At 39.5% G+C, this 13,128-nt stretch overlaps 1 long non-coding RNA gene across 1 annotated transcript in view; it reads left to right on the top strand.

The window, feature by feature from the left end:
- The window catches only part of LOC130908475 (uncharacterized), a 45,438-nt gene extending 39,809 nt beyond the window's left edge, over positions 1-5,629 (top strand). The window contains exons 5-7 of the long non-coding RNA XR_009061602.1: positions 816-2,792; positions 3,688-3,783; positions 5,450-5,629. This is a non-coding gene — a long non-coding RNA (uncharacterized LOC130908475). The remainder of the gene's footprint in view (positions 1-815; positions 2,793-3,687; positions 3,784-5,449) is intronic.
- Positions 5,630-13,128: the final 7,499 nt, after the last annotated feature.

The raw sequence follows: 13,128 nt of genomic DNA, 5'->3' as shown, positions 1-13,128 counted from the left end.
TACCATGCATGTTTTTGGGATGTGGGACCCAGAGAGAACCCACGCAGGCACAGGGAGAACATGCAGGGATTGAACCAACAATTTGAGAACTGTGAAGCAGATATGCTAACCACTCTCCCACCATGCCGCCCACATTTAATAACATTTAAACTGAAATACCAACAGCCTTAGGATTTTTTTTTCATCAAGTGCAGCATCAATAGTTCATCTTCTTTTGGGGAAATGTAGTATCAATGTTATATTAGAAAAACACATTTGGTATCTGTAAAATTGAGAATATAGCAAAACCATTTTTTTAGGGTAAACTTTTGAGGGCGTGGCAGTACCTTTTTTCCCCCCTCGATTTTCGTGTTCCGTCCCTTATTTACTGCACTCTGGCTTGGCGTGCATCAAAATTGTGGAGAAGCATTGAGAGCAAATTCATTTCTAGTGCTTGAAGTATCATTAACTCTCTTGGTCTACTTTTGTGCTCATCTTTCATCAATAGTACCCCCCACAACACTCAAATCGTCACATGAAAGGGACAAGCATTCTGACTGTGACGGGGTCTGTCATCGGGCTGTATTAATAGCCAATGCGAGACGGCCCTCGGCGGGGCTATTATGGGGGTGGAGCCGGGCAATTTGTTTACTGAAGTTTCCTCCACTGACAACTCTTCTCATTCATCAAATGTTTTATTTTTATTCTATTTTTTTTTTAGATTTGTCACTGTTTTGGGGTTTGCAGGGAAGCCCCGCAAATGAGCGAAAGGGTGAAGTATTCATTCTATTTCTAAACATGCATCAGTGCTAAACAGCATTCTTTTCTGTCTAAAGGTTTTAACAGGTGCGGAGAAGTGGGTCACATTCACCCTCTTACATGGGCCACCCTTTCCGAAGTTGCCGCAGCGTTAATGAATCATGATGGATGAGGTATCTGTCAGCAGCCACAGCATGGACAAACGAGGAAAGAAAGGAAAAACAAACACACTTGGAGGGGGGTGTAAGTCACAGTCCGGCCGGGTGACTTTGGGGCGCTCAGGTGTGACAGAGTCATCGGTTTACAAAGGCGACAGTGGGTCAAAGGAACCAGGTGAGAGAGTTGTTTGTGAATTGGTGTACCCGAGGCCTCTTCAGTCTTTATGCCTGTCATTAGTCAGGTCCATCCTGAAACTCGGCAACCGAGCCATTTACACCTCCAGAGTCTCGTATAGCCTCCATTACGCTTGTCAATTAAGAATTCCCTCGTTAGACGTGCCACACGTTCTCCGGGCTATCAAACAATGTGGATCTGACCCGCAAGAACTCTCAGGATGTCAGTTATGTATCGAGCAGTGAATCTCCAAGAGCTGCTCTTTACAAAACAAATACTTCTCAGAGGGGACAGGATGTTGTTGCAATACCAAGAGCAGCGCACAATACTGATATACACCCCTCGGGTACGAGAAAAAACAGATGGCGACGATTTAAGAGTGAAGAGAAGATTGCAGAAAGGTTTTGTTTTTGTTGTTCCTCTCGAGTACTTTTTAAATTGATGGTCAGGGTTCAGTTCAGGTTTGCAATGTGAAACGTTATTCTGTTGCCGCTTTCAAATTAACACTGTTATTCAACTCGGCACCTGCAGTATGACCTCTGAAGTCGAACGCAGCTGAAAGTAAGGATTCGGACAAGAATGTTGCAATGCATAAACCTTTAAAGTCAAACTGTGACAGTTCATTAGGAAGTGATGAAAAACCGAATGTTCGGAATACACATTCTCAAAATTAAGTTAAATCTTTAACTTAGACAGCACCACTTTACATACCTGATATATACAATACAGTATATATTTGACATCAATCAATTAGCTGTACAAGATTTAAGTTTAAAGCTTCAATTTTGACAGCACTTAATATATTTTCGCTACTCACCATGAATCAAAGCATCACTGGCACCATGAACGTGCATGTGTACTGCAGGGCTGCTAGTGACACCGGGGAAAAACAGTACTGAAAAGTCACGCGCAAACAAACACACTATACAAACAAGGATTTGCAATTGTAAATATTAAACAGGTTTAACATTTGCAAATTGTTGTTGATCGTTTTAATCATCATTATCACCCTTTTCACTATCACTCTTAACACATCTTAAACTGCAGGATGTAATGCTCAAATTTTAGACTCATCAATCATTAAGAGTGCACAAACTCAGTTCAGTTTCCTATAATTGTAGTTCTGCACACAATGGACTAAAATTCAACTCGAAATTTGACAGAGACTTACAGAAAATACTCTAAAATTGCAACACCAACAGAGGTGAGTTCAAACTGCCTTCATGACTTCAAGCGAGACCTTAGGGTCCGTCACGATACCTCAGTTTCTCTAGCCAAACTAAATGAGGTTGAAAGGCTTGACTGTTATATTGAACAAGTCGGCAAATCCTGCAAGGCCATCAATTTCCTCCACTCCTTATCCTGTCAAAAAAAACAAAAAAAACAGCCAACATCATATCTCTGGTGCTTGGAAATCATTGTCAGTGACGGACTATTCAGAATATTTTTTATCTCTGTACACGTTCCATCTGAAAGACGGTAAAGAGGACAAGACTCAAATGTAGGATGTTTGTCATCGCCTGGAGGCGTGATGCTTCGACCATGTTCTTGCTAATCAGATCCCTTTGACGTGATTAGCAGCGTTCACGCTTAAGCGGCCGTCCAGTGACGATTACGGGCAGAGGCGACCTCATTTTCGAAATGCCAAATTGTTTCCCTCAGCCACCTGCCGAAGGAAAGATGATACCCTGCAATGTGTGACCATACAGCGAACATCTCAAGTAAGTGCATCTCCCAAAAGAATCAATCTTGTTCAGCAAGGTGGTGCATGTTGTTCCACGGTGTTTGTACTTGACAGTTATCCAAATGTAATGTTTTATTTTCACACGTGTTTCCCATTTGTTGCCGTTGCACAATGAAAGTTTTGCATTACAACTTTAGCTGTACTTTGATATCCTCATGCTTTGGCTTTGACTGATGTTTCATTGATGAGCGTGGGCTACACTAAACTGTTTGTACGTTTGCTACGAAGTACCTTCTCCTTCCAAAAATGCATTCATATGTCTACACCTCAGATCCAGTTTGTACTTGAGACACCATGAGTCATACAATAGAGTCATTATTAGACGTGTGATACTATTGTGGCTGCTCAAGGTAGAATTAGTTTGAAACTGTTTGTACAGCTCCATGGTCAGGCCATGATTAATGAGGGAGGAAGGTAAGGGAAAAATGTTCTGCACTGCATGATGCACAAATGTGTTTTGGCTCTTTTTCTCCTTGGCTGAGACTTTCCATACTGTATATCAAAATGAATGAAAATTTTCTTCAAACACACGTGCATAAATAGTAGCCCACAATAAAACATGACATAAAAAATGTATACATAATTTTTAGTTTATGGCATGGAAAACATAATGCATATTACGACATTAATATTTTAAAAACATTTTTAATATGGTTTCTTGTTGGTAAAGAAATGGCAAAATGTTTTATTAGCATTCTTTTATTAATCACTAATTTCAGCTTGCATATTTCCAAAAATATAATTACGATTACTCTTCTACCACTGCAAATGAATATGAAATAATGAATCCCGGATGTAACACTGTAAGGCATCTTCTGTGTATCACTTTGCATGCGTGTTGCCGCTCTCAAGTTTGTGACAAATGTCTGCAGGTACAGTGATGCCCATCCGTGTGTGGAAGCGGATTCATGCCACTGGAAGTGTTCTTGTCTGAGATGCCGGCGACTTTCTCCCTCTCAAATTTCCAGGTAGGGATTGCCTTTTTGTTTTTTGTTGTTGTTGGTTTCAAGTTAAAATTCTCATGTGTGGTGATAAGATAATCAGATGGCCATTGTATTGATTGAAGCATTATTTTATTTGAATTCACGTTGATAATTATTATTGTTGAAGTTATGATTGTGAATGCTTTTTCTAAATTAGGTATGTGGTTGAAAACGTTAAAAGCACGGCACAGATATTAAAAAAAAACAAAAAACTATCAGAATCATCAAAATCTTAACAACATCATGTAATTTGGTTGACAAAAAAGTTGGCTATTAAATTTTAAAGGTTGCTGAATAGTGCTGTAAAATCAGGCTAATCTATAGCCATTGCTCACGTCACCACAGGTGCAATTTACTGCGATTTTAGTCAACAATTTTTCACCAGGTTTAACATGTAAAACAAAAATCTGACCTTAATAACACAAACCTAAATCGCAGGAAACAAGGCCAGTCACCGCTGCCGCCAGACTGACTTCTCGCTTCTGCATACATTATACCCTCATCACGTGTATGATCTTGACGGCGACACATATTTACAGATATGACAGGATATACAACAGCACCAGGAGTCTTAAGGAAAAACAATTGCTGTTGAATGTAATACTCCACTATTGTGACCAAGTCTACAATTATGACAGAACTGGTCAATAAGGTGCTGGATCATCCCAAATAATTGGTGGAACACAGGGAGGCCAAAATCAAGAATTAACCTTTGCTCTTACCTCAAAGGGATTTCACACTCTGCAGCAAAGACTAAGTTGATTTTCTAATGGCGTAATTCTGATTATTTCAATGCTGAAATTGTGTAACACCACCCACCGGTGCTCCACTTATCGCAAGTTTGACATCCAGCCCACATCAGCTGTCAACCATCAGCTTTGTGTGCAAACTACTTGATTGGAGTTCTATTTACACGGTTTATAGACAAGTAGTTCTGGAACGATTAATTGATTAACTCGAGTATTCGATTAGAAAAAAATATTCAAATTAAATTTTGTTGCTTTGAGTATTTGTTTAATTAAAGTGGTGATGTAATGGTTTATTTTGAAAGTGTTTGCATTTAGTTTTGATTAGAGTGGATACACTGCCCTCTGGCCTGCCTCTTTTCACATGGCTTAATCCAACTGCTCCCTGTTAAGACCAACGTAAGATAAGTTTTTGTTTGAGCAAATGGTTTTTAATGCATTCTTAATTTAGTTTATAGGTATATTTAGCCGTTTTTTGTGGGAATATGTGTCTGAACCATTTGTTAGGAGCATTGTTAAAAAAAAGAAGAAAAAAACTTTAGCATTTTATAGCATTTAAGCTAGCTGACTTTTTCTATGTAAGTTATCCAATTGTTCTTTTATTGTACGTAGATCCTCATTTTTATAAAAACAATTTGTAACATTTGAGGCTGAGCTCAGGTATTTTAACTTTTCATATTCCTTATCCGATTACTTGATTATTCGAACTTGAACAAACTAGTCCATCGATTAATCGACTACTAAAATATTCGATAGCTGCAGCCCTGTAGACAACTAACGTTAAAAACAAAGTTAAGATTTTAAGAAAAATACATATCTGTGTGCACGTAGGTGACTTTGACTGCACACATTTTTATCCCAAAAGTTCAACAACAAAGTTTATTAATTCATTAATTTTTTTCCAGGCAAGTTTTTGGCCTTTTGAACGATGGCATCAATATGCAAGCTTCGTTTTTCCTTATTTGGAGAGCCCACTAAGTACAACGACGAAACATCACTGATCAGATGGCTCATCCCAAAACGGGAAATAGGATCACCTGGGATATACCTGTGAAGCTGCATGAAAGGTAGGCTTGTATTCTTTAATGACATTATCATTTACTGACCCTGTGTTATTCTGCTCAAACTGTTTTGTGCTGCCGTTAGGCTTTATTTTTCTCACAAGTTAAAAAATTCAGCTTGGTGCCCTTTTCTCTCAATTTCTGTGTCTAGTTCTAAGGGTGTTCCCTACCTACTTTCGTCATGCTCCTAGTGCCCTGTTATTTAATCATCTCAGTTTGTGTAGTACAGCCTTAATCTCTACCACTGAATCACTAAAAACTGCTGGCTTTAATTATAGAAAAAAAACAATGACATTAATCAAAACAAGTTTTGCTTTTTGTTTTCCCCCTACTGGGATTTGATACCAAACAAGCTTTGAACACCCACCCCCACCACCACCACCACCACCACAATTTTAAGCTCCCACAGAAATGACTTTTTCCTTTGGAGATGATTTCAAAATAATTGTTTCCTCTTGGGAAAATACAGCTTTCAGTCCAAACATATATAGTACATTTGCAAATTAAATTTCAAACATTGTACATTTACCTAAAACGAGCTGCCAAATGGCATGGCTGAACTGATCCATAAGTAACAATATACTGCTGACCCTCCTACAGCTCTCACACTTGTTACTTATGTAAAGGGTTACAGGTGATTCAAGTTAACCTGACATAAGCACATACCTCTGATCAAAAAGTCAAATAAATTTCACATAATCACCAAAATTAATTACTTGCAGAGCACGACTGCTTCATAAATTGTTTCATGGCTTTGCAGTGCATCTGCCGCAAAGATTCTTAAAATGCCATTGCTATGATTGAGGATACTGTTTCTAAATGCTTACAAAAATGTTATGCCTGCTGAACATTCCGTGTTTTACCACTGCCACATGTGATACCATACCTCCCCATTTTTGTGAGGTAAGTTCAAAATACCCAATTTTGACTGTTTATGGTGAACCTCCTGACTAGGTGAGTAACAATGACAGTCTTGTCCACTTACGACCACAACATGTGCCTGACGCGGGAATAATATTTTTACATACGCGCTGGCCCCCTTTCTAACCTCATAAATGTCCAAATATTATAACCCTGGCTCCCATTTTCGTGTTATATAACATTAACGGCAACTGAATTCCAAACATGATTTGCATTTAATTTTCTTTTCCCAGATCTTTTTAGCTCCACTTTAACACATGAAATACCCGAATGTAACACAATACTTTAAATTGCTTGCTGCAAACATGAAAACCCTGTTCCACTCCTGCTCAAATTTTCACTACTAGTCTGTGCAGTTTGGCAGCTAGCATACAGCCAATCAAAAATACTCTATGGGTGTTTGGTTTTAAGGCTGTTTATTGACTCACTTAGATTTCTCAGAAAAAGGATTAAAGCTTAATGCTAACACAATGCAAAATGTCATTAGCATGTTAGCAAAATAGCATTGTTGTCTCTTTAAGAGCCTAATATCTTTACACAAATTTATGCAGAAAGACACAATAATTATACACAAAGGCATACATTCTTTCTACTCAGAAAAAAAATTATATTACTGCAGATAGGTCGCGACGGTCTCCTTTATGTCTTTTTAACAAATCTACCCATTATCTGTGACTGCACCTTACTGCCCCATGGTGCATTTAAGTTGCATTTATATTGTCCCTTCTGGAGCTGTGTGACAATACCTCTAGGTCACATGACAACACTAAAGCCGACTGTAAATTACGCTGCAAAACTGTCTAGAGAAGTGAAGCCTGCACCTTCAACACAAGACTTTATTAAACGTCTGAAGAAATTCAGTTAAAGACTTACCTTAGGGAGACCACAACTGTTAGAGAACACCACCCACTCTAGTACTGGGGGGTTAATAAAGTGCACCGAAGCCTACTGCAGATTCCTTTAAATGAGAAGTGTTCAACTTCAGTGAAATATATGCCAAGTTCAATGATTGTTTTACTTTTTTTTTTTTTTTTTTTTTTTTTTTTTTAATCAAAGCAAACAAACAAACCAAATCAAATAAACACATTTTCATTCCAATTGATCAATTCATCAGTATTTGATATTGGTAAGTACTGTCACCCTTTGCTTACTAAGTAACCATTGATATAATGACTTTAACTATTGTATCTTACAATTGTACCACAAAAATTTACAGAACTCTGACCCGGCAAGACTACTGTAAAACTCTTGGTATCCGTCCTGAACAATGAACTTATTTTGTCCATGTGAACTTCACATTGTGAAGTGTGTGCTTCAAGGGCGACTCGATAGCATCTCTTGGGGGCAGTCAAGGCTTTGACAACATTTGCTAGTGTGTCTACCTTGATTAGCGTGACTCAACTTCTACTTCTGAGAAGGGGTGACAGAATTTCCTGCGGTTATGTAGGTTCAAGACTATCTACTGTAAATTACCTACTGTTCTATAGTTTAGTGCGTGGGCTGTTTACAGTCCTTTGTTTTGTGCATTATTATATTTTTTCCTTGAAATTGGTTAATCAAAATGTAATTTTGCATTCATTGCATGAATAAGGTGATCAATTATCTCTTTGGTAAAAATAACATTAAGAGTCTTGTGAAATAAATATACATTTAAAATATAACACTAAAGTTTGCCCACTCCTGATTCATGACAAATTGTTTTGCCCCCTGCCCTACCCCTGCTTTCAACGTCATGGAAACGTCTGACCCCCAAAAGATGTAAAAAGCTGTCGCCGCTGCACACTCCTCAGTGTTTCAGATATGTGAAAGACAACAAATGGTTTTCACAAACAGGAAGCGGCCCCCGAGATGGTTAATGGTGGGGGAGTGTGGTGGTGAGAAGAGCAGTAATGGGCCTCTGAAGAGTCACACATTGTTTAGGTCTGGCCTCCCCAAGGTTGATTTTTTTTTTTTTTTTTTTTTTTTAATCTACACAAAGGGAGGGATGGGAACGTCTGCCAGTTCCTCTGCACGTCCATTTCCGAAGGACCCTGGTGCATCTTTTTGAAAATGACTAGATTTACTCTTTCCTCAACTCCAGTGGGGAAAAATTTGAATTGAAAACTGAAATGTCATGCGTCACAGCATCTGCGGCTGTTCTAGCAGGAAGTCCCTTATAATCCATTTGACAGCCTTTTATGAGAGACGTTTATCATTTTAGTACACATCACGACCAAAATAAGAGCATAAACAAACAAATGCTAATCTAATCTAATCTTACAGTTCTTGAGTTGAAATGTTCACTTATTTTGACTCATACTGTTCATTCTCACAGTAATGTCAGATTTTTCCCTTGTAGGGTCGTTGGCTATTGTACTGTTTTATTGTCGACCCCTCATGAGACAACATACAAGGTCTGCTTATTTTCTTTGCATTTGTCTTTTATTGGAGGAAAAATATATGTACTCACAGGAACAGTAGATTGAAATTGTTTTCGATCATTTAAAAAAAGTATATATAGTCAGGCACATTATAGCTATTGTAATTTTGTTTTTATTTTAACACAGTGTATGTTAATAATTCCCACTACTTACACACAAAGCTACCCCCACGCTTGTAACGCTACATTATGATATTCGTTTTTTCTCAAATAAAAGGCTGTGTTGTTTCAGAATAATTGTTAATCTATCCTTTTTATTTTGATTAAAGCATCATCCTTATTCAAAACAAGGTATAAGTAGTTAAAAGTTCTTTGCAGAAACACTATGTGGAGTGCAAAAGACGACAAAAAGGAAAAGACCACCTTTGTTAGTCCAAATGAAGTGTTTACGTGGAGTACTTTCATTTGATTTGGGTTTGGTTTCATTCTAACTGGAATATAAGGCTCCATGTAAACCCTTCTACTGTAACATGAGGCTATACTGCTAGAAGGGACAAAATAAACAAATGCTTGAATAAGCTTATCCTGTTGTTGGAGCATGTTAACCCACAGTCTCTACTTGGCAGTGTCCTAAGTACCCTTTGTCTCCCTTTGTATAAAACTGTAGCGTCAAGGGATTGCACAAGTGGACAAAAAAATCATTGCATAAGTACGTGTGAAAATAAAGTTGTACAGTGTCTCTGGTTCATGTGTGTGTATCCCAGTATCACGTGGCCTCTTCCTCTCAGGCTCTGCAAGGGAGGCCCAGCTAAGTCAATAGCACCGGGGCCCAACAGCGCATATAAACAAGCTTGTCCTCGGGGGAAGAGGGTGACTCGCGCCATGCTGGCGATGTTATGTCATGCGTTTATCATCTTGCGCAGCAACACATTTGACAGATTTATTTGAAGCGTTTTCCTCACTCTTTGACAAGCCTATCATCCAACTAATGACCCACATCAGGGACTTAGTTACTTTGTTCTTCAGTTGTTGTAGGCCTATATGTAAAACAAATCATAGCACGGTATTTATATGACTTTTTGACTTAAGACATTTTTCATTTTACACTGATGTAACAGCTGGTCCTATGTGGCTTTGCTGGCCTTGTTTGGCCTCGACAGGTTGACTCAAATAGTTATTGGTCTTCCAAGTTTGGGAAACAATTTGCTGTTTATTTATTTTAAGTTTGGCATTGTGAATCATTTTAATGCTAGCAGTATTCATTGGTTAATACTGGAGTAATTTCCAAAGGATAACAAATTATGCAGCCAGTCAGCCAAACACACATTTAAGCATTTTTACCTCTTGGCTTCATCGTGTTGCTGCAAGATTGACCTAAGGGTTTATCTGGTGCTCTATGATCTGGTGGGAAAAAACATCATGACTGACATTCAGAAATGTTGAATCAGATCGATATTTACAATGGTAAATCCTTGCGTTTGGTCAGTTCTGAGTCTATATTCGTTATGAGACAACATAAAATTTAACAACAGCCAGTCTTTAATCTTTCCTATCTAACACAAACGGAGAACCAACTGGCTCTCTTGAGTCTTTGTGGAATAGATTCCACCAAATATTCACTTTACAAATGACATTAGAAGACTTTGCAACTGCAATGGGGTTATCAGATAAACTAAGTTCCAGTTTAGCTTCTGGTTCATCTACTACTCTGTTTTCTCGCAGTTTGGTGCAGTCTTAGACCTGGGAAAAATCAGTGCAACATATCGTGTTTGTTCTTCTTTGGTTTGTAAAACCACGTTGTGCTCGTAAGGAGACCAAGCAGAGCCAGATGAGGTGGCTTGGGCATTTGGTGAGGAAATTGATTGCCTTGCTGCTGAGATGTTCGGGGTCTTACTGGAAGGTCGGTTTAGGACACTCCGTATGGACTGTGTGTTCTAGCAGGGCTGGGAATGTCTCTGGATCCCCCCGGAAGAGCTGGCTAAAGTAGCTGGGGAGAAGGAAGTCTGGGCCTTCCTGCTAAAGCTGCTGCCCCTACGACCCGACCCCGGATAAGCGGAAGAAAATGGATGGATGGAAAGTACAACTTTTCCCGTCAAAGTAATCCCACTGGAGACTAACACACTTTGCCAACCTTTTTTGCTACGCCTACGTGCACTCCTGCAAGGATTTTTCCCTGACTCGCTGCAGCTCCATCGTCACGGCCATCTATCTTGATGTCGTCTCTTTGATGACGCCTTTGAGTTTGGAAAAGAGGGGAAAAAAATCACACGGCTCTAGCATGGCGATATTTCTTTGGCATGAACTGTCCGATGCTCAGTGCATTGGGAACAGGTGCGTTGTCATGGTGAAGCAGCCACGAGTTGTCCCAATACAACTCTCACCCATTTAAGTCCTGAAGAGAAATCACAATCTGTTTTCCCCGCTCTGGTGTCGTTCAAATATTCAGATGTTAAAAATTAAATTCTGTACTCAAAGTCCCTGCAAATAATGAGTTTAATCAAACAAAAATAGGTCCTTTATCTCATACTTGGTCAGTATAAAGGCTGAGTTATGCTTCTGCGGCAGACCTACAACCCAATTTACGACCCTCCGCTGTAGCCTGACGTGCACCTCATCAGAATCCTGACTGGGCGTCATGTCAATGTGTGGTGACTTGATGCAAATGGACTGTGATTGGCCCGCTCAAACTGGTTTCCGGTTCAGTGCAAAATCACCGCCATTTTCAAACATTGTTGTGCTACACGCAAAAAAGGACCAAGCCAACGAGAGTATTATCGAATAGGTCCGCAAGTATGACAACCTCTACAATGTCTCGTCAAAACATTATAAAGATTTCCTGTTGCCATTTGACAAATGGCAAGCAATTCATGGAAGGAGATTGCTGGAGCGCTGACCTCCAGCAATTGCATTTAAAAAAAAAAAAAAAAAAAAAATGGAAGAACCTCCGAGAAAGTATGTGTGTGTTCGGACGCAAATGGCCACACGAAGCGGTAACACAGTCGGCCAATAACTGCCAGCTTTTTATCACTTTACGTCGTATTTTTGGTTGGTGCACTTCATCATTTATTGTGTACATATGTTTGCTGTGAGTCTGTGACTTATTTACATTTTACACTTAAAGTATATGAAGAATAAAGCACAGGTTTGGTGTCAAAAGAGTTGGTTTGATGTTTAATTTTCAACAACAGACAGTTCACACACTTGATACATCATCACTGATTGAGAGTGCCTCGGTGCTTTTATGATAACATGTTTACCATCAAGGCTTCCAACGCCATTTGGGAAGTTCCATAGCCGCCAGAAATCTGCTATGGCTTCCCACTGGCTGGTTGTAGGACACGGCAAAGAAATCGGACAAAACTCTGGACAACGCAGCTTGCTGGCTTCCACCCGATGCTAGAATTCGTAATGTGACTGCCAGTCTCTGTGCGGCATCAACAGTCAGCCAGACCACCTCTGCAACAGTCTTCCGTGTCGCCTGCGCCTAAACATTTGTATGATCAACATTTTTGTTTAATGTTGATGAGCTGAAGATCCACATTCATTCTCTCCGTTGACATTGTTGGCTAACCGGAAGAAACCTCAAGGAATTTGACAAGAATCCCCCAAAACCGCACAAACAAAATGCAACACCCCTCTAGTGGCTTGGCGGTGAATTACAGAGCAACGCGTTCCCTTGCCGCAGAACTATCGAATGCTCATTGATGCCGTAGTTGCTACGCCGTCACGGCAGCGCAGAACCATAACTCAGGCTTCAGGTTCGATGTGCATCCAGCATGACAAACTGCTGGTCATTTGTTGGGTGAGCCAATTCAGAACTTTAACATTTAAACCACAAATGGCACAACAATACACATGCTCAAGTTAATATACTAAGATGCCTTAGGTTTAGCGTTTTCTTGCTACCCTCTTTTTTTCTCTTTGATGAAATCCCCCCCTGGCCAACGGACATAAATACAGGAGCCCCTCATTCGCCCTCCATTGAATACTTTTTACCATCGTCTCATATGTTATTAGGGTGAGGTTTTCGATGTTGTGGAAAAGTGAAAGTAATTTACAAAATTGTGGGGGCAGGGGTGTTCAGGACTAGGTTTCCTTTTTGTGGATATTCTTTATGTCGTTAGAAACTCATAATTGGTGGCTGGAAATTCAAGCCATCTGTTTTATTTTTTTGTGCTTGTGGTTTTTTTTCTTCCCGAAGCCAGTTAGGCAATAAACTCTGACATGAACAGAGTGTATACTG

The sequence above is a fragment of the Corythoichthys intestinalis genome, chromosome 20, assembly GCF_030265065.1.
Source record: "Corythoichthys intestinalis isolate RoL2023-P3 chromosome 20, ASM3026506v1, whole genome shotgun sequence".
NCBI classification, from domain to species: domain Eukaryota; kingdom Metazoa; phylum Chordata; class Actinopteri; order Syngnathiformes; family Syngnathidae; genus Corythoichthys; species Corythoichthys intestinalis.
This window is presented reverse-complemented; position numbering and strand designations above follow the sequence as displayed.